The 22,750-nt window shown below is 35.7% G+C and overlaps 2 long non-coding RNA genes across 24 annotated transcripts; both read left to right on the top strand.

Moving 5' to 3' along the window:
* Window positions 1–305: 305 nt before the first annotated feature.
* Window positions 306–2,283, top strand: LOC113319115. Its single transcript, XR_003345115.1, has 5 exons — window positions 306–530; window positions 845–931; window positions 1,053–1,159; window positions 1,383–1,484; window positions 1,639–2,283. It is a non-coding gene; the product is annotated as an uncharacterized LOC113319115 (long non-coding RNA).
* A 6,855-nt stretch (window positions 2,284–9,138) lies between these two features.
* On the top strand, window positions 9,139–20,668 carry LOC113318380. Of its 23 annotated transcripts, none has more exons than XR_003344483.1 (16): window positions 9,139–9,275; window positions 9,693–9,763; window positions 9,865–10,078; window positions 10,956–11,030; window positions 11,262–11,597; window positions 11,769–11,960; window positions 12,050–12,140; window positions 12,828–12,976; window positions 13,961–14,058; window positions 14,220–14,425; window positions 15,409–15,631; window positions 17,130–17,192; window positions 17,353–17,466; window positions 18,460–18,689; window positions 19,321–19,547; window positions 19,867–20,668. It is a non-coding gene; the product is annotated as an uncharacterized LOC113318380 (long non-coding RNA). The 23 variants fall into 23 exon arrangements; XR_003344477.1 differs by having other exon boundaries at window positions 17,130–17,246; window positions 17,350–17,466; XR_003344486.1 differs by having other exon boundaries at window positions 17,130–17,246; window positions 17,350–18,689; window positions 19,321–19,324; window positions 19,458–19,547.
* Window positions 20,669–22,750: the final 2,082 nt, after the last annotated feature.

Genomic DNA, 22,750 nt, shown 5'->3' with positions numbered 1-22,750 from the left:
CCAAAAATATGGTTACATAATCTTTTATGCATCGAGAAAATGGATGCATAACCTAACATGCATCCAAAAATGTGGCTGCATAATTTATGCTTATATGACCGGAGGGTTGTTTGTGTCACGTAACGGCTGGGATATATTCATTTTCCAACTCGCGGCTAGGATCTTCCCATCCTCCCAAGTCCCAATGGTATCTTCGATAAAATGAATCAATGGTCCTACGTAAGATGAGCCCACGTATGCGTTTGCGGCCCACCTCCATGTTAAAGAGAAGCGTCTGGGATTTATCCTCCACTCCCATATATCAAAAAAGTTGAGCGTTATCTTTGCTTCGGCTCATGTGTAATTAATTCGATCTTTCCCTCAATGAATTGAATGCTTTAATTGACTCTTTTTTCCGTAACATTGCTTGATCTTAGTCACTTAGCGCAAATCCTAGAATAAAAAACGATCAAAAACCCCTCATCTCCTTTTTTATTTATTGATTTTGTTGGAACGTTCATTTGAAGTCTTCGCCACCCAGCTTCGAATAGGTATGCTTTTTCTTCCCTCTGAGAATTTTTCAATGATTTTTTTCTGGGGATAAATTTGTATATGTTGTTAGGTTTTACTCTCTCTTAGGTGCATGTCGTAAATCAAAAGTTGGAAAGATGAGTACTCACCATAATATTAATATATCTCCTTGATTTATGTTTTATTACTAACTGTTTGTTGAAATTATCTCAGTGAGAAATATGGGACTTCAATTTTATTATTGGGTTTACCGTTTGCAGGAATGAAAAATTTGAGATGATAGTTGTGTTCAGCTGCAAAGCATTTTTTATAACGATTTTGTTTCTCTAATCAGGTATATCTTGAAAAGACTCCTAATTGGTTCAACACTGTAAGGGACCTCTTTGACTTGAGTTCAACCCTTTCCGCAGATGTTGGCGAGGTTATTTAATCCTCTAAATCCTTATTCATCCCTCACTCAATCACAATTAGTAATAATTGTTGCAAGGTTATTTACATTTGCATTTCAGTTTCTTCATCGTCTTTTTCTTCTTCAATCTCAGAGAAAGATCACTGCGTGTGATCATTGAAAATGCCCCAATGTCACTTCCAATCACTGGGGAAGATCAGAAATCACAGAGGCAAGTTGGTATCAGTGACCAAGTTCAAGGTATGATTCTCTATTTTAAGTAAAGGGTATCTTTTGTCTTTTTGGTTTGGCTCTGGCTATGTGAATCAACGGATGTAAAGATTTTTCGTGAGTTGTGGATCATTTAAACGTTTGGTGCCATTTATTCCCTTACGTCAATGATTTGTTTTGTTTTGTTTTGTTTTGTTTGGAGTGTGGAGATTACCTATTGATTTGTTCCTCTACTTTCATTTTGATTAATCAGGGGCAGCTAATTGCCAAGTGAATGCATTTATTTTTGTCCACCCTACTTATATTTTCTCAAGAAATTGAGGTCTCTCATCATCACTTGAATTCGATTCTATAGGTATGTTCTCCATCTGCAAATTTTCTATTTTTTTTAAAAATTGTTTGACGTGCATTCAACATGGATTAGAAAGTAGCTACCAGCTACACCGTCACCCGAGTTGATCTCCATTCTCTGCCTATGTATTACCAAATGTTCACTTTCGCTTTCCCAGGTAAAATCTGATAGAAGCTCCGACTTCGAAGAACAACCTGTGTCTAAGAAGACTCTCCCTGGTGAAAGTGTGCCACTCGATGCGTGTCATTCAGAACAGTGAGTTCTGGTTACATGCTTATTAGATTGGATAAGACATTCTGAAGTTTTGGTTATTATCTTTATTCGTGTTTTAGGCTTACTTTGATTAGATTCCTTATCCAGCAGAAACCGGTTTTATATGTTTTTGGAGAAAATTTTTGATGGGGGCGTTTTTTTGATGGGGGTATGAGGGACGAATGATATGTTGACACATGTCTTACATATTAATGAATTATGTTTCAAAAAATATAAAAGAAGTGTATTTTTGGAGATAAAATTTGTTTTCTTAATTGGTGTTGGTATTTTTGGAAACAAAATCCATTGATATGTACGACATGTGTCAACATATAATTTGTCCCCAATTCCCCCTTCGAAAAACGCCCCCATCAAAAAATTTCTCATGTTTTTGATTGTTTTTATGATATATTATCATATTCGGTCTTACGACTGTATTATATGTTTCTGAATGTTAAATATGAACCCCTTTTTCAGTATTGTATGTATATATATGGTTGTTATCTTTGATGTTTGTAATACACTCTTCTTTGTAACGTCCTACTATTAAGATCTGAAAGTTGTCGGGAAACCGAGAGTAAGTTCATCTCGAACCGGCATGTTTCCATAGAAGTCAATTCCATGAAACATCCTACTTTAGATAATTTAGCTTGAATCCGTCTCTTACATCTTTAGATTAGCATAATCGGATAATACTAGCACGAATATATGATCAATATGATAATAGACAATCACACACGACACAAAGATTACGTGGTTCACCTTTGTAGGTTACATCCACGGCCAAAACCACCCCGAGAATCTTCATTATCATAACAAGTTGTTACATCGTCACACATCATATAATCAACTAGTTATATAACCCACTAGCGCTAAAACGTTAGAAACAACTAAACATATTACAAAGAGTTTACCTCTTCCTTTGTTCTTCTTCTTCCATAAACCTTCACCACCATGGTTGCTTCGACTTTAGACAAGAACACGAAGAATATCATGAACTCTAGCTTCTCATGAACCCTAGAAACCCTAAATTTCTCCCATACCCGTTCTCACTACAAGTCACTCATCCCACATTGATTTTTCCCCATCACCAACCATTGTAGGACACAACGGTTGTGACCCTCGATCACTCTTGTCAAGAGGATTAACAAGAGGATTTTAATTTCTACTCACAACATAAGGCCTCTTATATAATAGACATATCCTTGGTCCCCAAGTCTTAGAACTCCTAAAAATAGACTCACACCTTAATTAGGAAATCCTAAACTAGGAAACCACATAACTTGACAAACACCCAAGTTACGTTCCGGTAAGTTCCAGAATCTTCACGGAACAAAATCCCAACAATCACCTCCTTTTGTGACGTGAACAAAACCTTCATTTTCACTCCAACAAAGCATGAATGTTTATCACCTTATAGAAGGCCATCCTTGCATACATCATCACTAGCACGAATCAAAATTGTCTTGTACTCTGAGCTTGAACCACCATCTAAGTCAAATTCCTTCTTTGCACTTGCACCATCGGAATCACTATTGTCGATCTTCTAGCATCACCACAAACAACTTCTTCATATAATTTATACAAGTTTCTGCATGACTTGTATCAAACTACTTCGTCGCCATGATCACTCATTATTTGACCTTTTGTAGAATACTTCTTCGACATATGTCTAACACTTGACATTATTTGATCTGAGCCACCAAGCAATTCCAGACGGATTTCACCAACTCCATGAACCAACAATCTTGAGTCATCCTCCATGTAGGCAAAACATGCTACAATCTTCATATGTTGTGTATGAACGATTATCACCTAGCACCACCATGATTCAAAATATTCTCCTGGCAATATTTTGCAGACGCCAGTTGAACCCCACGAACGATCTTCTCTTGCAAAGAAAACACCTTCAACACGAATCATAGTCACATCAAGTAAAGTTGTCGAATCTTTCTTGATATCGTCTTATTCTTTGTTCGAACTTGATTCACTCATCATCTTCGCGACCCATATCATCATGCTACGAACTAATATTTTCTCTTCTTTGAAACCTCTTGTTCAAATTACTGAATCATTGCCATATTTATCCATCTTCACCGCACCACTTGTCGGGAAACCGAGGTTACGTTCATCCGGACCGGAATGTTTCCATAGAAATCAATTCCATGAAACATCCTACTTTAGATAACTTAGCTCGAATCCGTCTCTTACATCTTTAGATTAGCATGATCGGATAATACTAGCACGAATATATGGTCAATATGATAATAAACAATCACACACGACACAAAGATTACGTGGTTCACCTTTGTAGGCTACATCCATGGCCAAAACCACCCCGAGAATCTTCATTATCATAACAAGTTATTACATCGTCACACATCATATAATCAACTAGTTATATAACCCAGTAGCGCTAAAACGTTAGAAACAACAAGACATATTACGAAGAGTTTACCTCTTCCTTTATTCTTCTTCTTCCATAAACCTTCACCACCATTGTTGCTTCGACTTTAGACAAGAACACGAAGAACATCATGAACTCTAACTTCTCATGAACCCTATAAACCCTATATTTCTCTCATACCCGTTCTCACTACAAGTCACTCATCTCACATTGATTTTTCCCCATCACCAACCATTGTAGGACACAACGGTTGTGACCCTCGATCACTCTTGTCAAGAGGATTAACAAGAGGATTAATTTCTACTCACAATATAAGGCCTCTTATATAATAGACAAATCCTTGGTCCCCAAGTCTTAGAACTCCTAAAAGTAGACTCACAGCTTAATTAGGAAATCCTAAACTAGGAAGCCACATAACTTGACAAACACCCAAGTTACGTTCCGGTAAGTTCCAGAATATTCGCGGAACAAAACCCCAACAAAAGTAGCTTAAAAATTAGAATATAGGGATACTTTGGTGGTGATTGATGGTTTTGCCATTGTTCTTTTAACTGAAACACACCAACTGCTAAAGGTTTTATGCATCAGCTAACAAGTGAATATGATGTGTTCACAGGATGGCGTCGTATTCACCACAGTTGGACGCAAAAAAGGTTTCGCAGACAAATGGTGTCTCATGTTCTGCCCATATTGCCACGCAAATTCCAAGAAGATGGCATTATAAACTTTTGGTGTTTCACATGCCAAGAATCTAGCTGACCCACACCGAGGTAATTGAATCCCAATTGAATAATAATGCCATGCTTTTTAATAATGAAGCATTCTCGAAAATACATGACCAATATATAATCTACAGCGACCAGGATGCAACTTATAATGGATATAGAGGACTTGACTGGATCTGCTACGTTTGTGGGCATAGGAAAAGAGGCAGTGGATTTAGTCCAATGTAACGTCTCTACGCGGATGGCCGTTCACAAGGTTTGCACTACCATATCTCTAATGATAGCTAAATGCGTATTATTATAAATTTGGTGTAAACAAATCAAATGATAGTCATTCGATGTAGGTGATTTACCTGAGTCATGTATTTGAAGTCCGATTTGAGGTTTGCCATAAACAGATCAAATGATCAAACGACCCTGGAATATGCTTTTTATTTTTTCATTTTTGAAGCAAAACTCTGGGATATGGTGATAAGATGCTTAGAGAGGGTAACAATTAATAGTCAGTCTTTCTATATTCAAGAGTTTGCATTGAATGTGGGAAATATCATACTGTTGACTTAATGTATACTTAGTTTTCATACTTTGATTCTATTTCCTCGACGAAGGAACCTTTTACTTTATTTGCAGTGTTGTAGCAAAAAATATTAATTGTGCAAGAAAACAATATAAAGAGTACTAAGCGTTCATCACAGTTATCACATAGTTTCTATCTCTTTCCCGTTCTAACTTTCAAGCTTTATTTACTGACTTTGAGTGGTAAACATATTTGGCTTTCACATATGGCTAAACGATGTTATTTTTTTAGGTAGCAAACAACATCATACTAGCAATATTGAGCTATATGGATCTCCGAAGTTATCAGGTACATTTTTGAAGAGTTCATTGTAAAGAAAATCCCTGGGATCAGTTGAATATTTGTAAGAAATTTGTTCCGCATATGCGCAACTTTTCAAACTATATGCAACCTTGATTTGGTGAGGCAAATATCGGGAAACCTCTACTTCAGTAGCTGAAACTATCCAATCGAGAACAAACATTACTATTGTACTTAATCTGTTGCTTGCAGTTGTGCAATTATACTCAATCTCTGGCCTTTCATTGTCTTTTGCCAGTAGAACTCTTATTTTGGGAGAAATCAGTAGTTTAATAGGTTGGTGGCCCTGAATTGCAGTTTAATAGGTTGGCGACCCTAAACCCTGAATAGCAGTTTATGATCAACCACATTAAAACATCAGTGAAGGTAAAAATATGTGTGTACTGATTATGTATTTCTTTTCATGTTTAAGATGTTTAAAGCCCAACTCAAGTTTGTTTGTCTAAAATTAGATTATGACACTAATAACATTTATGGAATGATACCATGCCCACTGCGTTCTTTCTGATTTTGATATCATTAACTAATGTAACAGTCTATTTAGAGAACATTAGAAGGTAGAAAAATATGTGGTGCCTATTAACTTTAGTATATCTTCAACTAAATACACAGGGTTAAATGGCATATTGAGGAAAAAGGATATATAGTGTACAAGTTTTATGTTTTCTTCTTCAATGCAGTGTTCGTTTATTTAAAATATTTTACTTTTTCTTGATGAAGTCGTTGTTTGTATTTTCATTGTTTTTATAGTTGAACACGGAGGTGCAGAACCATCTTTGTGGATCACTTTTTTGTCTACGAAACCTTTATCCTTTCTGTTGTCTGTCATTACAATGCTGCACATACGTTTATAAGTTACTGACTAATGGTCCTCATCCCTGGATACAGAGAAAGAGCAGCTTGAATAATCGCTTATATACTGGGGTTACAAGCAAATATGGTTTTCTTGATGCGACAATTTAAATTTTCGGGCATACTGAAACATACAAGTCCAAAGATTGTTGTGTTTCTAATGGGATCAACACTTTTTAACCAAAAATGTTCCGAAGTAGGGTTCAGGTATTATATGCAGCAAGAAAATGCGGCAAAACTGTTGGATAAAGTACTAATAATGTAACTGTAACTGAGAAGAAGATACTTAGCTCAAAATAATGTTGCTGATGTTGCTGCACAGAGAATGTAGAGGCACGTAAACTACGCTGTCCTAAAGGCAATATCGCCTGCCACTCCTCTGAGATGCTACAGCAGTTGGCGAGTCACCTCCAGGATACAACTACAGTTAGTACCCCTCAATGTAGCATACAAAGAGGGTACCCTTAGAGCTTGGCAGAACTTAAAACAGTAGAAGAGATGTTTACAGAAAAACAGAAGGAGAGTAGAAGAGATGTTTCTCTGTGGTGTGTGAAATGAGCTCAAGACTCCTCCCTTATATAGTGTTTAAGACGTTACAAACGAGAGGAAAAATGCATGCAACCAAACCATGCGTATGACAGAAATACTGGTAATGTTGGGTTAAAAACAGTGTTGCTTTTGTCAGGCTTAGAGCAGTGTGTTGTCAAGAAGCCAAGCCAAACATGTACGGACAAGAAACCCAAAACAAATACGTACAGACAAGAAAGCCAGGACAAACATGTGCAGACAAGGAAGAAGATTCTTCTACATGTGTGTAAAACACGTACCAAAAGTTTCAGCAAAAAGATAACACCCACACCCGACCGGACGGCGGCGGCGTGCTTCTGTGCGAAGCACCGCGCGTACGGGAAAGGCAACCTTGCCCTAGTCTAAGCCTTCCCTCCAAGCACAAAAGTATAATGACCCAAGGGCCATGCCCTTATAGCCAATTCTATGGTATTTATGTCTAAAACTCTTTAGATTTTAGTCAATGTGAGACTATTGTTTTATCTATTCAAAAGAAAAAACAATTAATGGGCAATAGGTCTAGGGATCAAAACATAGTCCAAGAAAAAATTGGTAATTTTAAAGCGTTTTTCTAACAAAAACAACTTCAACACCTACAGCTAGATGGGACACCCTTCGAGAGAGTTGCTGCATCAAAGGAGGTTTTGGATTAGCAAGGCGGCACATGGAGGATCGAATCCTTATTCAGATCAGACATTTTGATTTATTTTGCTTTCTTTTCCTGAACACTAAGAATTTTCGGAGTCCTTAGTTTGTCTTTTTAGAATGGACAAATAATTTATGAATGATAGTTTTCGATCCTGTAATTGTTTCCAGATACTTGCAAAAATGTTTGATCAATCTAAACTTCATTGGCATCAGTTTCGAGCTTCAATGAAAATCCTAAACATTATGTAATACTTAAAAAAAAAATATATAAACAGGAAGGATCAGACAGGTAGAACATATTTAGTTACATATTTTATTGATTTAAACAAAAATTATCACTGGAAATGGTTGAATCCATGGTCAATTCATCCCCTCACTGAATGTAAATATGTTGTTCAAAAACATGATACATGGTGACTAATTTTGGATAAAAATAAGAAGTCAAACTCTTAAAAAGTGTGAAATAAACCCAGATTAAAAAGTGTGAACTAGCACGTGCCGTTACGGCACGGGTCATTCTCTAGTGCACTATATATCAAAAAAAATTGTATGCACTGAAATCAACCAAAAAAATGGCTACATAACTTGTTATTGATGCATAACTTATTATGCAGTCGAAAAAATTGTTGCATAAGTCGCTATGCGTCTATTTTTTTCTGTTGGATTCAGGCATATACAGCGTTTTAGTGGCTGCATAACCAAAATAATAGATGCATGAACAAAAATATGGATGCATAACGTGTTATGCATCTTTTGTGGTGTATGCATAGTGTGTTATGCATCTTTTTTGGAGGCTGCATAACGAATGTGTAGTCAGTTTTTAAAAATTTTGCCTAAAATGATGATCACCTCCGATTTTTTCGTGAAAAACAAAAATTTTATATTGTTGTTTGTATTCGTTGTGTATATCTCTTTAAAAGCTTTCCAACGAGATAAAATTTGTAAAATTTCAAGGCGCGTTTTTTTAAATATGTTATATTTAAGTTTCCTTACGAATTATACCCTTGAAAAAATAGGTTGCATAACAAGTTCCGTAACTATTCCTAATAATTTCGAATAATTTTAGGTGTCCCGGAAACTAAAAATAATCTTGTACCCGACAACAAAAATAATATATTTTTTGAGTTTTAGCCTAATTTCCCCTATGTTTTTCGGTGTGAACATGCACTTTGACTCCTTGATCAAAGAGTCAATCTGTGGACAGGATCTATCAGGGATCCCGATCCGGCGGCCGGGATATTCCGGATGGGTTTTCCATTGGACGGCTAGGAAACTTGCGGTATTTTTAAGTGGTGGGGTGTGGAACCTTCAGGTAGTGTCCGTTGTGTTAAACAGTAAACCCTTATTTTCAGAAGATTTCTCAAGCACCCTGTTCTATCTTCTGCCTCTCTGAAACCATTTCGAGCAGAATATTAGCTTTTTATCTGTTTAATCCGCAGGTGTTAGTTAATATCGTTGAGGGGAAGGTGATGTAGCTTTTTATTTGAATCTCGAAATAATTGTAGCAGCAAATCCTTCTCAGAGAACGCATATAAATATATCAATACCTAATCTTTTCAATTTCTTATATGATATCTAGGGTTTCTGATTCGTTATTATTTTGAATTATTAGAGTTCCTCCTGTTTATGGTTCCTGATTAGATTCGTAATATTGTTGCAATTTAGGTATTAGCTAATAGGTTTTGGAAGAATTAGTGTTTTTTTTTTCCTAATTGAGGGTTTTCTGGGTTTGGCAAATTTAGGGTATTAGATTCGCGTCTCAGCTATAACTGTAGCCGGAGATGATGTACTCCTACTCCTCCACCCTCTGCACCTGCAGCTGTATGTATGTCATTCTGCAATGGGTTATCAATCACTTACAAGCTCTTCTCTTTTCTTTACAGGTATAAGAGTATTCTTCTCTTAATGTTAAACCCAAGTTTCACGTTGAAAGGCGTTTTAATGAGGCGATGGAGTAAGTACAAGCTGTATGTATTTCGACTTTTTTGAGTACTACATGCTATATAGTCCCTAATGTAACTGTATCGACTCAACTGTCACATAATGTGTTTGTAGATTATAATGCACTTCTCTTGGTCTACTAAGGCACGTGCACGATAGGCCATATTGATGTATCAGGAGAACAGGGATGCAAGGATTTATCTATTTTGAAACTACAGTCATTGCCTGGAATCAAAGAAAGAATGACATGTTAAAATCAATCTGCTTTGTGGGACCTTCATTGGTGCAATACTAGATGCCAATTGTTTCATTAAAAAGCTTAAAGAAGGTATTTACCCTCTGTGGGCTAATAATACACTGCTGTTTATAATAAGTGATTTACGGATTATATTACCCTTTTTTTTAGCTTATTAGGGTTTATAGTGCCTTCATTAGTTCCTTACACATGCTACTAGAGGCTTATTGTGCGCATACAACTGAGGTTCCGTTTTAAAAGTGAGATAGACAATTTAAGAGTTTCAATTTTTGGTATTAGCAGTGACACCAGCAGGAACTATTACCGATGCAGTTGATTGCATTGGCAAATAATGCGGGGGCCAAAGTATATGAGTCACAGTCAATGATGTATTGAGAAGCCAACAGTAACCCCACACCCTGAGCTCTTTCTACCTCACTTAGATTTGCAGGTGTGCAAGGCACACATATAATAATATTTTGGGTGCTAAGTTCATGTTAACAATCCTCTTAACATGTAGGTTGCAGGCACCAATGCAACCTGCATGCATGTGTCTATTTCAAGAATTGCACCTATGGTAGTTCTTTGGTTGTCCTATCATTTAATGCTGAGGAAAGAGGATGGAGACAAAGAATTTAATAGCACTGCCCCGTCAAACCATGTATTTGTTGTCATATTCATGTGCTGAAAGTACTAAAAAATTTAGCAGCGGCACTCGAATATAACACTATATGTTCTTCACATCAAATGATCAATAGGGGAATGCACAAAGACCAGAAGTACGTACAGTCACATGGAAAATTGATGAGTTTTCTGGATGATTATTGTAGGTAGATGTTGTTGTATTGATGTACTTCCCTCTGATGATTCTTGACCATAGATTAAAACTTGATTTGTTTGAATTTTATTCTAGGGTATTGATTTGATCTGATCTGATTTGAGTTTGTTTTGTTGTGTGGATTGTATCAAGGTATGAAGGTTTTCAATTGCACAAGTTCTGAGTGTGATTACTCAAAAACATTAGCTCTAAGGGATTCTTAAAACGGTGAGATTTCTTGCTTGATCAGTTAAGTTTTACTTACAGTTTGAAAATAAAGTGGCTTGATTAGTTGTTGGAAAATGAATAGGTTCCATTTCATATGTAGTCTGAATCTGTAATTCCATTTAGTTTATTGAATTACACAAACATCAAGCTCACTGCACATTTGGTGTTGTAGTTCTGGAAGTTTACCCTTGGGGTTGATTCTGATGATTTTGTTGTGTTGGATTACTATAGCAGGTCCAGCAATCCCAGGTTATGTAAGTCATGAAGGTGAAGAGAAAATTGCACGTTCTAATGTCCGTGAACAAGATAAATGTTTAGAGTGAAAGAAAAACGGATTTAGAACTATGTGCTGATTCAGAGCCCCCGTCTCAGTATCCAAGCGAAGACGATGCCAAAGTGGATGAAAGAAAGATTAAGACGCTTGAGAATCTCCAAAGCAAACAAAGGAAATGTTTCTGGAACAAAGGCAGGAAACACAGTTCGAGTTTTACTTTTTTTTGCTTTCCAGTCTGCAAGTTGTATATATTAGCAGTTTTCCTTTCACTGTCTCAATAAACTGTTCTCAAGGTGAAAATCCTCGAGCTGATTTAAGTTATCATGTATAAGTATAGGTGTATAACTCATCTAAAATTGCCGAACTAACGATTTTTGGAAGAGCAAAGCATTTCCTGCTGAGATTTGGTGAAAAACCCAGGCAACATGACGCTTTAGGATATTTTGTTTCATTATGTGGTTCAGGTATATGATGACTACCAGTAATCAGCTGAGATGAATTTGAGGTTTGATCTCCTACTTGGATACACAGATGGATTAGTGCGAAACCACACGTCGGATAATGGATTATAACAGCCAGCAATGAGTTCCTCTCTGTCGGACTTCACAAACAGGACCTCACCTCCCATGCATGCCCTTTAAGTATCGCTGTAAGGCGTAAGCATCTCTCCTCATATAAATCATACATCTCAGTCTAGCCACTCCAAAAAAAAAAAAGCATGTTTTGAGGTGAAGTTTCTTTTTAGGTCTTTTTTAGGCGCTGCTGCGTTGCTGTCTCTACTCTTATAAGGTGGTGTTGCTGCTGTAGCCATTGTTGCACCTACAGCTGAGGAGAAGGTAATTATTATGTGTCTTCTTTTTAATTTATTTTCAATTGTATTATTGTTTCTTAATCGTATGATGCATGCATTGGCTTAATGTTATATAGGAAGAGGCCAAGGAATTTTAATTTTTGTGAGTTCTTCTTAAAGGTACATGTTTAATATGTGAGTTTGAAATCTTTTTGTGTGTAATCCATCCAAGATATAAAATCCCAAAAGTCAATACAAAATTTATTTGACACCATGTTACCTGCCATCTTGCAAATAGACCCTTGGCGCTTCTCACGCCTTGGGTTCGTTCTTCGGATCGAATAGAGGGCGACTCTTGACCGAACTGTGGGCAAGTGACTTATTTACTGTCATTACCTCCCCGTGTAAAGACAGAGTCTAGCTAAGTGTAAGCAAAATCAAATATATTTCGTTTAAGCTGATAATTATATTAAACAAAATATTATAAAGAGCAAATCAAACTGTTGCAAGTGTAAATTATTAATTAATTCGAGAAATTGACTAAGCACAAGTTAAGACTGCTTTGTGTAGTTCCGAATCTTTTCATGTGCCAAAATATGTGATTGTGAAGGTAGTTGACTGTGGGTTGTTCGAGTTAAGGAATAGTTATAGACTTTGGTGGAAGTGATTTTGTGTTTTCTCAATTTCTAAATTATTCTGAACTAATTATGTTGTGATTTTCTTTTTGGACTAGAATGCAGTGTTCTTCATTTGAGACATCTGCCCAGAGAGCTGATAGAGCTGATGCCAAGGTTGTCGTGGCAGTGGCACAGTGCAACAGAGAAATGAATCCTTAAGGATCATGATTCAAGCATACCAGTAACTAGCAGTGCATCAACAAAGGTAGTTTTTTGATTAATGCATCTTGCATTTGGTGCCCTGTTTGACATTTTAGAATAATTTTGAATGGATTATGTTTGAAACTGAACGATGGCCATTGTAATTAGTTTAGAGCCAATTTACTTGGGTCGAGCTTCATTCCCTCAAATCCAAAGACAATTTAAGTTAAAAAAAAAAATGTTTGTTTTGATGAAGTAATTTAGAGTACATTAGATATGGCCTACAGTGTAAAATTAAGATGCACTAGCCATTAGCTGACCTCAACCTCAACGAATTTGTTGTTGTTGCCATTTTTCGTTTGTTTCAACTGTTCAAAGATTCAATCATCAAACTCATGGTACATTTTCTGCATGTTAATATCTGATACCAAGATTGCATATTTCGCGACATATGTTGTGCAAAACTATATGGCCATGTATGTGTAGCCTCTTCTGTTCCAGTGGGTCTGCTTATGACTACCATCTTAGAAACTCTGTTGGTAGGAGATACAATAGGCACCTGGAAAACAAACTAATATAGGTCTTTTATACCGCCGTAGTTCTTAGTTTTCTGCATATGGTTATTAATTCCTTCAAGCATGGGTTGTGGATATATCCCATTGCAGTTGGAGATGGAACTGTTAGGAACTCACACAAGTCTCTGCACTTGCGCTACCAGCTTAATACCAACTAGACAGTACATTTCACTTACTAACCAAAAGGTAAAATGTTTAGATTATACAGTTAGTTAAATTTGGTGGAAGCATTTGGATATTCTTTGATCCACAATAAAAATTGTTTGAATACTAACTTTAAAAAGACTGTAAAGCTTCGAAATGTCAACCAGGAACGTCCAATGAAGACACGAACACTAACAATTGAATTTAGCTTTGCCAAAAAATTATGTTTGTGACATGTAAATGAACGCCATGGGTCGTAAAGTCATAGTCGGTTCTTTGTCAAATTAATAGTTAAGGTGAGACTAGACGTGTTTTCTAAATTACTTTAGTATGTGTATATGTAATGGATGTATATTGCAAGTGGAATGGAGATTGGGATTGTTGTAGACCAAGCGAAATCAGAAATAGCATACAGAGATTAACTACGGTAAGCCAGAATTGCTTTATCTCTATCTTTATTATCCGAACAATAATCAAACAACTGTTTCTTAGAGCTCCAATGAAACATCTAATGTTTCAAATTCTGTCACAAGTATCAATCCGTCACTGGAGTTTTATTGATTCAATATTTTATTTCATGGAGTGCAGATTTCATTTGAGAGAACTTGAATATACTATATTGGGATGACAAGTTCGATATCGTACAGAAATTTTGTGAAGTACCATGAATCACAGTTGTCAATACCGCCAGCTACAGATACAAGTACGTGGAAACTTGCGAAAACAACAATTTTCAGGAATATCGAGCAGTATCCCGGTGCCTCCAAAGGTGCATTCTGATCGTGAGATATCATGTAAGTAGTCTACAAACTTGAGTCAGCTAGGTGTCTATTTTTTATGTATTCATATATCATTCTAGATGACTCTCAAATGAAAAAGGTCTATTGATTTGATTCTTACAAAAGAACCAATATTTAATAAGCATTGAAAGTTTAATTTGTTTTAACTCATCCAGAACTACAACCTGTGAGGTATATAAACAGATATATAACTCTTTGACTTTCGTGAAGTGGAATCAGATTTCACTAAAAGCCCAACTCATTTTGCTACTAAGTGTATGGGCCTAAGCTTACTAGGAAATATTTGGAATAAATCTACCTTTTGGTTTGTATAAATGAAACTTTTGATGAGACGATTCAATGTTAATTATCCAATAATATTTAATCCAAATAGTTTAATCCAATAATATCGTCTGGGCAGAAGCGTACGGGCAACTAATGCTTTAACCCAAATGTTGATTGTCTAATAATATTTTTCAGACAGTTGAGTTTTTTTTCCTTCTCTTCTTATTGCATTCTCCTACAATTTAGGTGTAGTTTTTATTTATTTATTTACAAATTGGGTGTAGTTTTTATTTATTTATTTACACAGCTATTAGTTTGATTTAAGTTCCCACGGCTATCAACTATGTGAAAGCCATATAAAATGTTAGATTATCTCTAAAGCAAGATTTTAAATTAAAGGTGTTCAATGATGTGCTGGATATTATTACTCTGGCATGAAAAGATGAAGTATATGAAATTTCACGAACAATGGTCGCGACGTTGTTGGATTTGATGGATGGATTTAGCAGAACCGAATGTGTTTTTAATTACAATTGCATTATGGTATTCATCTTCAGATGTTTTTACTCATATTCACTCTTCTTTGCAGACTTTCGAATTCAAATTACATTTTCAGAATTAGGATTTCAGTGTCTCTTTCATTCTACAGCAAATCCATAAATGAAAATTTTGGTGTAACAATTAAATTTGCCAACTCACTATTGGCTTCGCAGGCGTAAAGAATTGCTGGTGGGTTAGAGATTTTGAAGGTCGTAAGCAGTACAACAAAAAGAATACTTGCATTGCATACAATTCCAGTTATAAGTATGTTACCAAAAGAATTAAGGACAACAGTGTGATCTATGAGCCGAACCACACTTTTGGACATATCCCAACGCTTAAAAATATCAAGGTAGATGAATGCAGCCGTCCTAACTGGCCATAGTCATGCATAAGGTTAGTAGATTCCTACTTTATTTTTATATGTTCTTACATTGGGCTTTATTGAGGATAATCATAAATTACCGGTCTACATGGTGAAATTTGAAATTTCAGTCGAAACTCAGAAAAAGGTTTGTACTTCTAGCTTGAATTTAATGTCATAATATGTGCACATGGTTGAGGGCAATAATCTTTATAGCATATTTTTCTCTACTACTTCATATGCTTCCATGGATCACGTTAGTGGTCAGACCAGTTCTGTAAAAGTTGTTGAAGGAGGTTAACTAATGTACAAAATTTTTTAGTAGAGGAAACTCTTATGATTGATATAGGATCGAACAACCAATTGTTTTGCAAGTCTTTACCACTTCATGTGTTATTTCGAGAGTTTATGCTTGATGTACCATCTGTTTCTACGACATAAAGTGGCTATGTTGTTACTGTTTTATTTATATAACTTGATGAACTTGCTGAACCATCACTCCATTAGACTGCACTATTTAGGTCAAGGGTATAGCAGAAATATATGGTACCAAAACAGATGGAGTATACATGACCGTAAAGGAGGAGCTATGTCCAGGGAAGCTGGCTTCTCATATGTTGTAATATTTGTCATTCCAATAATATTTGTTTTGAAACTGCTTTAGTGGTTGTCATCCCTGGGAATTTCATTGAATGGTGCAGTACTTCTAAAAACACATGGTGTTTGTATTGGTGATAGCAAAAGCTATCAGACGTCATCGTTAAACTGGGAGTTCCATCCGGCGGTCGGTCCTCCTGATGGAGTTCTCCCCATCCGAAGCTCAGGAAATTTTGGGTAATCTTAAGTTGGGAGGTCTGGGTGAATGAAATTGGGAATGGAGGGGGGGAATTCGTCATGTTAAACCTTAGGAAATTCTGAATATTTCTCAAGCACCCTCTTTTCTCTCTTTTGCCTCTCTGAAACCACTTCGAGCAGAATACTTAGGTTTTTGTCTATTTGATCCGTAGGTTTAACAACATTAAGGGGTAGGTGATGTAGTCCTTCAAAGAGGTCTGAATCTCGAAATAATTGCAGCAATCCTTCTAAGAGTATTAAAGAAACCATACAATTGTATCAACACCAAATCTTTTAATTTCCTATATGATATCTAGAGTTTTTGATAAGATTCTTAATATTGTTGTTGCCGTATTAGTGTCTTTTTTCCAAATTGGGGGTTTTCTGGGTTTAGCGAAGGGATTTAGCGTCTAAGCCATTAACTGTTTCCGAGATGATGTTACTCCTCCTACTCCACCCTCTGCACGTGCAGCTGTATGTATGTCATGAAATCTCATTTAAAGAAGCAACATACTTAAATGTTTAGATTTATTGGTATTTATACAGTTTCAACCTAATCATATCATAGGATTGTTAATTGTTGTTCCTCACTTATTCAACCAGATCAGTATTGCTGCTGTGGAAATTTTCTTCCATGTCTTAACTAGATCAGCATTATGGTCAAGCCTAACCATATTTACGGCCCCGTTTGTGCAGGAGATCATACAAAATGGACAGGGGAGTTGCACAGGAAAAAAGTACTTCATTGACGTTGCTGAGGTACGCTACTTTAGTGATTCTCCGAGTTATGCGTAGGAAGTTACCCAACTATAGGTATATGGTGTTCTTTGTCTCGCATAGTCAACTGCACAAATGTTGTTTTGATTCTCGAAATACAACATTGCTCTTACTCACTGCAGTTCCCTCTTTCTGATAGAAGAAAAGAAATGTTCACGGTAATCCATCAAGCAACTGCTTTCAGAAAGGTTTGTGCGTGTCATCCTCAGGTAGGTGGTTTATTAGAACTGACCTTCTCCTGCTACTCATTCCTCAGGTATAACTCGCTCTCTCCATTATTAGTAATCTCAATTAACTCTGTAACATAAATAAATTCATAAAAACTGTGAGAAACAGTACACATACGTAAAAAAAACTTCTATGCTCAGGTAGCCTTGATGGAAGCAGAGATCAATACTAAACTATCTACAAAGAAAATTATAGAACTTCAGTTCTGTAAGTTAGCTATGGAATTGGTCATTTATCTTCATACACACACACAACTTGGTGTCTATGTTGTCAAAGGCGTCGCCTAGGCGTCAAAGTGGCCTTATTTTGAGCTTGGGCGCCACGCAGTGGGTAAGGAGATGCCACTTTTAAAAGTGGCGCCCAGGCGTCTCCTTTCTAGGCGCTCAGGCCAAGGCGCCAGTTTGCTGGGTGCCAAAATGACATTTTGTACCAAGAAAGAAAAAAAAATATTCCCAAAATCTTTGGAAAATCTTTTTCATCAAGTCATACATTAATATTTCTAAACCCTAAGCTAATTATGGTAAGAAACAGATCATTCCTAGCTGTTTTTGTTAATTACTTAAACAATAATAAAGGAAAAAAAATCTTTCTAAATCCTTTGCAAATCTTTTTCATTAAGATTTACAAGCTAATATAGAAAGTCTAAACTAATTATCAGTTATGTCAAGAACATAACATTTAGTATTAGTTATTTTTGATACTTATTGTTCTATGATGCGGCTTCGCCGCGCCTCGCTGCGGCTTGGGATTTTACACCCGACGCCGCGCGGCGCCTTACGCCCATGACAACATAGCTTGGTGTATTACTATTTAGCTCTTTATGCTTATTATCTGTCAGCTTTAACAAACTACTTTTATACCATTGGTTCGCTCAATTATGCTTGGACAAGACTTCTTTTAGTTGAGAATCGAATCGATGAATGTAATCTTATTTATTCGTTGTTGAATTCATGGGTGTTGCTACATGTTGTAATATCCACAGAAACAACTGATGTGGTTGTATCTTGGGCTATTTAAGCAGATAACTCCAATACATATCAAGTTTGGAAAGGCTGATTTTTTTCCTACAAATAGTTCTCAGTCCTTACGCATGGTGGAAATTGTTAGAGGATGTTGTACACTGTAAAGAAAAGAAATGGAAAACTTGGTAAGCCTGAGGTTTTCCCAGAAGCCTTTGTGCATAATGACTTATTAACAGTGTAGCAAACACAATGGTGGAATGCAGCATGGATGGGGTTGTAGCAAACAAAGGTATTATTGTTTCTTACCTTTGTATTTTGATAATGACCATGGCTGAATCTCCATAAACTATATTTTATTTATGGATCCTAATTAACAGTGTGAACTTATTACAATTAATGGACTTCGACTAGATTCTTTAGATAGTCAGATGTTGTTTTTATTTTATGATTACAAGGTTGGTCTTACCCGCTGTAGATTCCTCTTTCAGGAAGAAGAAAGACAATCTTCACAACAATCGATTAAGTAAAAGCTTATTAGAACTTTACCTTCCCCACTGCTCATTCCTTAGGTAGGTATAGCTCACCTTTGTTAGTGATTTCAATAAATATTAATATATGTACAATGAAGAAATTCATTGGAACTATAAGAAACAATGTACACACGTAAATAAACTTAAATGCTCAGGTAGCATTGATAGAAGCAAATACCACGGTGCAGTAAACTGTCTACAAAAACAATGAAAGTTGGTGGCAGAATTGATCATTGTCTTATTATGCACCTTTTTTTTTTGTTTTGCTTATTATGCATACACTACTTGGTGTATACCTTTTAGCTTTCTGATATTATTTATCTATCTGCGTTAACGGACAATTTTTACACCTTTAGTTTGGTTAGTTACTTATCTAATATGTTTTTTCAGAAAGGTATGACTTTAGAAGCACAGTATCTTCTTGGAAAGTGGTAGCTAAAGCTTCTTTTTCATAACCATGCAAAGAGTTTTATAATCTGCAGCCATGGGGAAAAAATTGTTTTTAAGTGTAGCTGCACGTCTATCAGGTGCCATAAATGTTGCAAAAAGATGCAAGATAAAGTGGTTTAGTGGTCGGTGCTTGCAGATGGTGGTGGATGTGGTAGTTTCGGTGTTTGGTAATGGTCGTTTTTGACTCTTTTATTATTAATTAAATTGTTTACAGCTAATTAATGCCTCATTAACATAGAAAATTGATTAGGTCTGTGATGAGGCTGTAGCTTTGGAATTAATAGAAATTGTATGCTCTCTGATTGGCTATATAGTACATAAACAAAGAATGAGAAGGGACTCAATGGTAATAGAATGAGGCCCCTGCTCAGCTTCCTTTTATATGCCCGCAGGTTGCAGATTTTCCTAAATCGTTCCTTTTTTGAGATAGGCATGCATGGAATGAAATGGCTTCTTATGTATTTTTGCTTCTTTGATTTGTGACAGGATTCAATATACATCTGCTAACACTGTTAGACCCATCTACATGGCTTGCGCCCGTTTGCTTTGTATGTTGGGTTTGGACTACAATTGAAGAAATGTAAAACAATTAGTTTATCATGACGACAATGAGGCAATGCACGTACGACTGTTGTTCATTTTTCATCCTTTTTTCTTTCGGCACACTCTTTCTCAGATTACTTTTTCACTTATAGTGTTTCTGGGATATCTCCAAAGCATCTGCGCAGAGGCCAATTTCAAGCATGTGGAAATAGCTTAATCCCAAGATTATTAAGTGTCCACTTATTAGTGAGTCTTAGTTTCGTTAAGATGTTAAGCCTTATAGGGTCCAGGTTGTTAAACTTTTCTTAGGTACAAGCTCTTTCAAGGTGGTTGAAACTTTCAGGAGTTCAACAATCTACTTTGTAAAAGGTGGAAGCTGGCTATTCAGGATTTTTGTTTCCTAAGATGTCTGCTTATGTTCTAAGATAAGGTAAATCCAGTGCTCGAGACCCCTTTATACCTGTGAATCATTTGCACTCAAGTGTCATTAAATTCCGCTTACAGCACAAATGGTATTTGCTATCTTAGCTCAAATGGCAGCGCGCATGGTTCTCAACCATGTAGTTGTGGGTTCGACTCCCACGGATGGCACAGTTTGTTTAGTAGGCTAAAACCGTACATGCTTCCGATGGCAATATTAGTTCTGCCATACATACACTGAAATTAAAAAAAAAAAACATGTCATATATCATTATCATTTTGGTGCCTATAGCAAAAGAACGCAAACATAGACTTTTTGCTTCAATTTTTTTTTATAATGAACTGCGAATAGAATAATCATTAATAACTCTTTCATGTTGCATCACGGTAAAATTAGTAATTTTAGCCCTTCCTGAAACTCACCAGCGAGATCCCTGCTGTAAAATACGTATATGGTATATCAATATTTTCTAGAGTATTTTTCTCAAGTGATAACAAGGTTATTGTACAATGCTATACTATGATAAAAAATCATGGCTTTTGAGACAGTTGAAAGTTAAGATGGATATCTTTAGCTGACATTATAGTAAACATACACACTCTACGTAAGTATGTTTCCACGCCAGCATTCAATCCTCAGGTGCCATAATTTGTGTCGTTTATAATTAAAATATGTCAGAAATTTGCATACATGATCACTAAATTACATGTGCGGCTAATAAAATGTCGAAATTTGCATACATGATCACTAAATTACACAAATTGAATGAAAAAAAAAACACCAAACTAAAATTATACCTTGATCCCTCATGCATTTCAAAAAGCATGGTATAGCAGGAAAAAGTTGGTTGTGATTTACTGATTTTATACCTTTTTTGTTAATATATTTTTTTATATAGCTCAAGGATAAGTGCTCAATCCTACCGGCTTGATTCTGGGTTCGTTTTGGCTACTCATGGTTTAGATGGAAAAACGATGCAAATATAAAAAGCATCAGGGGTATTTGCGTTGAAGTATCTTTTATTAGAGGTAATTAATAACCAAAAATATTTTAATGTCAAACATGCATAGAGTTGAAAACGATAATGAATAATTAATTGGATTTATCATGTGAAAGGGGTAAAATAAAAAAGACTAGAGTATGAAGTGGAAGAGTAGGTTTGGAAAAAGGAAAAAATGCGGAGTGTCCTAGATTTTATGTTCCAATACATCAAAGAAGCTCCTAGGCCGAGTTGAGCTTTCCCTTACCACTAAGATAATGGTTTTCACATCTATAAGCTGATTTGCATCAATTTTAATTTGTTACTCATTACGAGGTTAGTTGGAGTACATTGTTCATGAACTACTTTAAGGAAGATGTTGCAAATGGGTATCGAAGCTTTTGGTGGGATGAAAAAGAAAGAGAGCTTCAAAGGTGTCCTGAGATAGAAATCTAGAATATATCTTTTTAGTCATGGCATCACGTTCAGCCAATTTTTAGAATTGGATGACACTGATGAAATCGACAATGCATGAAAAAATTGTACAACTCATCTATTGTCACGTGACAGAATGCTTGAAGCTTATTTATTGGGAAATTTTTCCAGAAAGGGTCCAGAGTCTAATGAGGGACTGGATGCAAATGAACTACAAAGACATCTTTGCAGCATTGAAATAATAAACAATTTATGTAGATATTGTTCAGATGAAGAAATATTAAAAGAAATAGACGTAGAAGTTATTTCATTCCTAGGAAAACAAGTAACATAACAAATATATATAGTACATGATAATAGTAGTCTTTTCCCAAACGAATAGAAGAATTTGGGAAACCTTATTACAAAGATAAACGAAAAATAAAAATAAAAAGAATATAAGAATGTAGGATGTTGACATTCAAAGAACATCTACAACAAAAATACAGTGTAAACATGGATAAAATTTATGATTCAGAAATAATAAAGATATGCAAATAAGGTCTTATAGTATATAAAACTGAAGAAAGAATATGGAAGTCGAGCACAACTGAAAGACATAGATTCAGTTTCGCGTTAAATGACTAGCACAAATAAAATAGGATTAAAAGATAATGTCATGCTACGTTTTACGTAAACTTTATGAGTGTTTTCATGTCGCTTTTTAATCAACAAAAATGAATGTTTTTTCTTATTTTGGTTGAACGTGATATATGTACTTGCCAATGTAGACTATATAATAGGTATGAATATGTACTTTGCCGGTGATGATAAAACAAATAGGAAAAAAACTGCTTTAAAAGTAAAAGAAGTATGAATCTGTACATATCTAAGGCTTTTAATATTATCTTTTTATTTGGAATTATTGATTTACTTTTTATAAGGGTTAAAAAATTTCGCCCGCAATTTTGTTAATGAGTTTTGTAGATTTTTATATAGAATCATGTTACTCA

Source organism: Papaver somniferum, chromosome 10 (assembly GCF_003573695.1).
Source record: "Papaver somniferum cultivar HN1 chromosome 10, ASM357369v1, whole genome shotgun sequence".
NCBI classification, from domain to species: Eukaryota; Viridiplantae; Streptophyta; class Magnoliopsida; order Ranunculales; family Papaveraceae; genus Papaver; species Papaver somniferum.
Note: the sequence above shows the minus strand (reverse complement) of the source record. Positions and strands in the feature narration are given on the sequence as shown.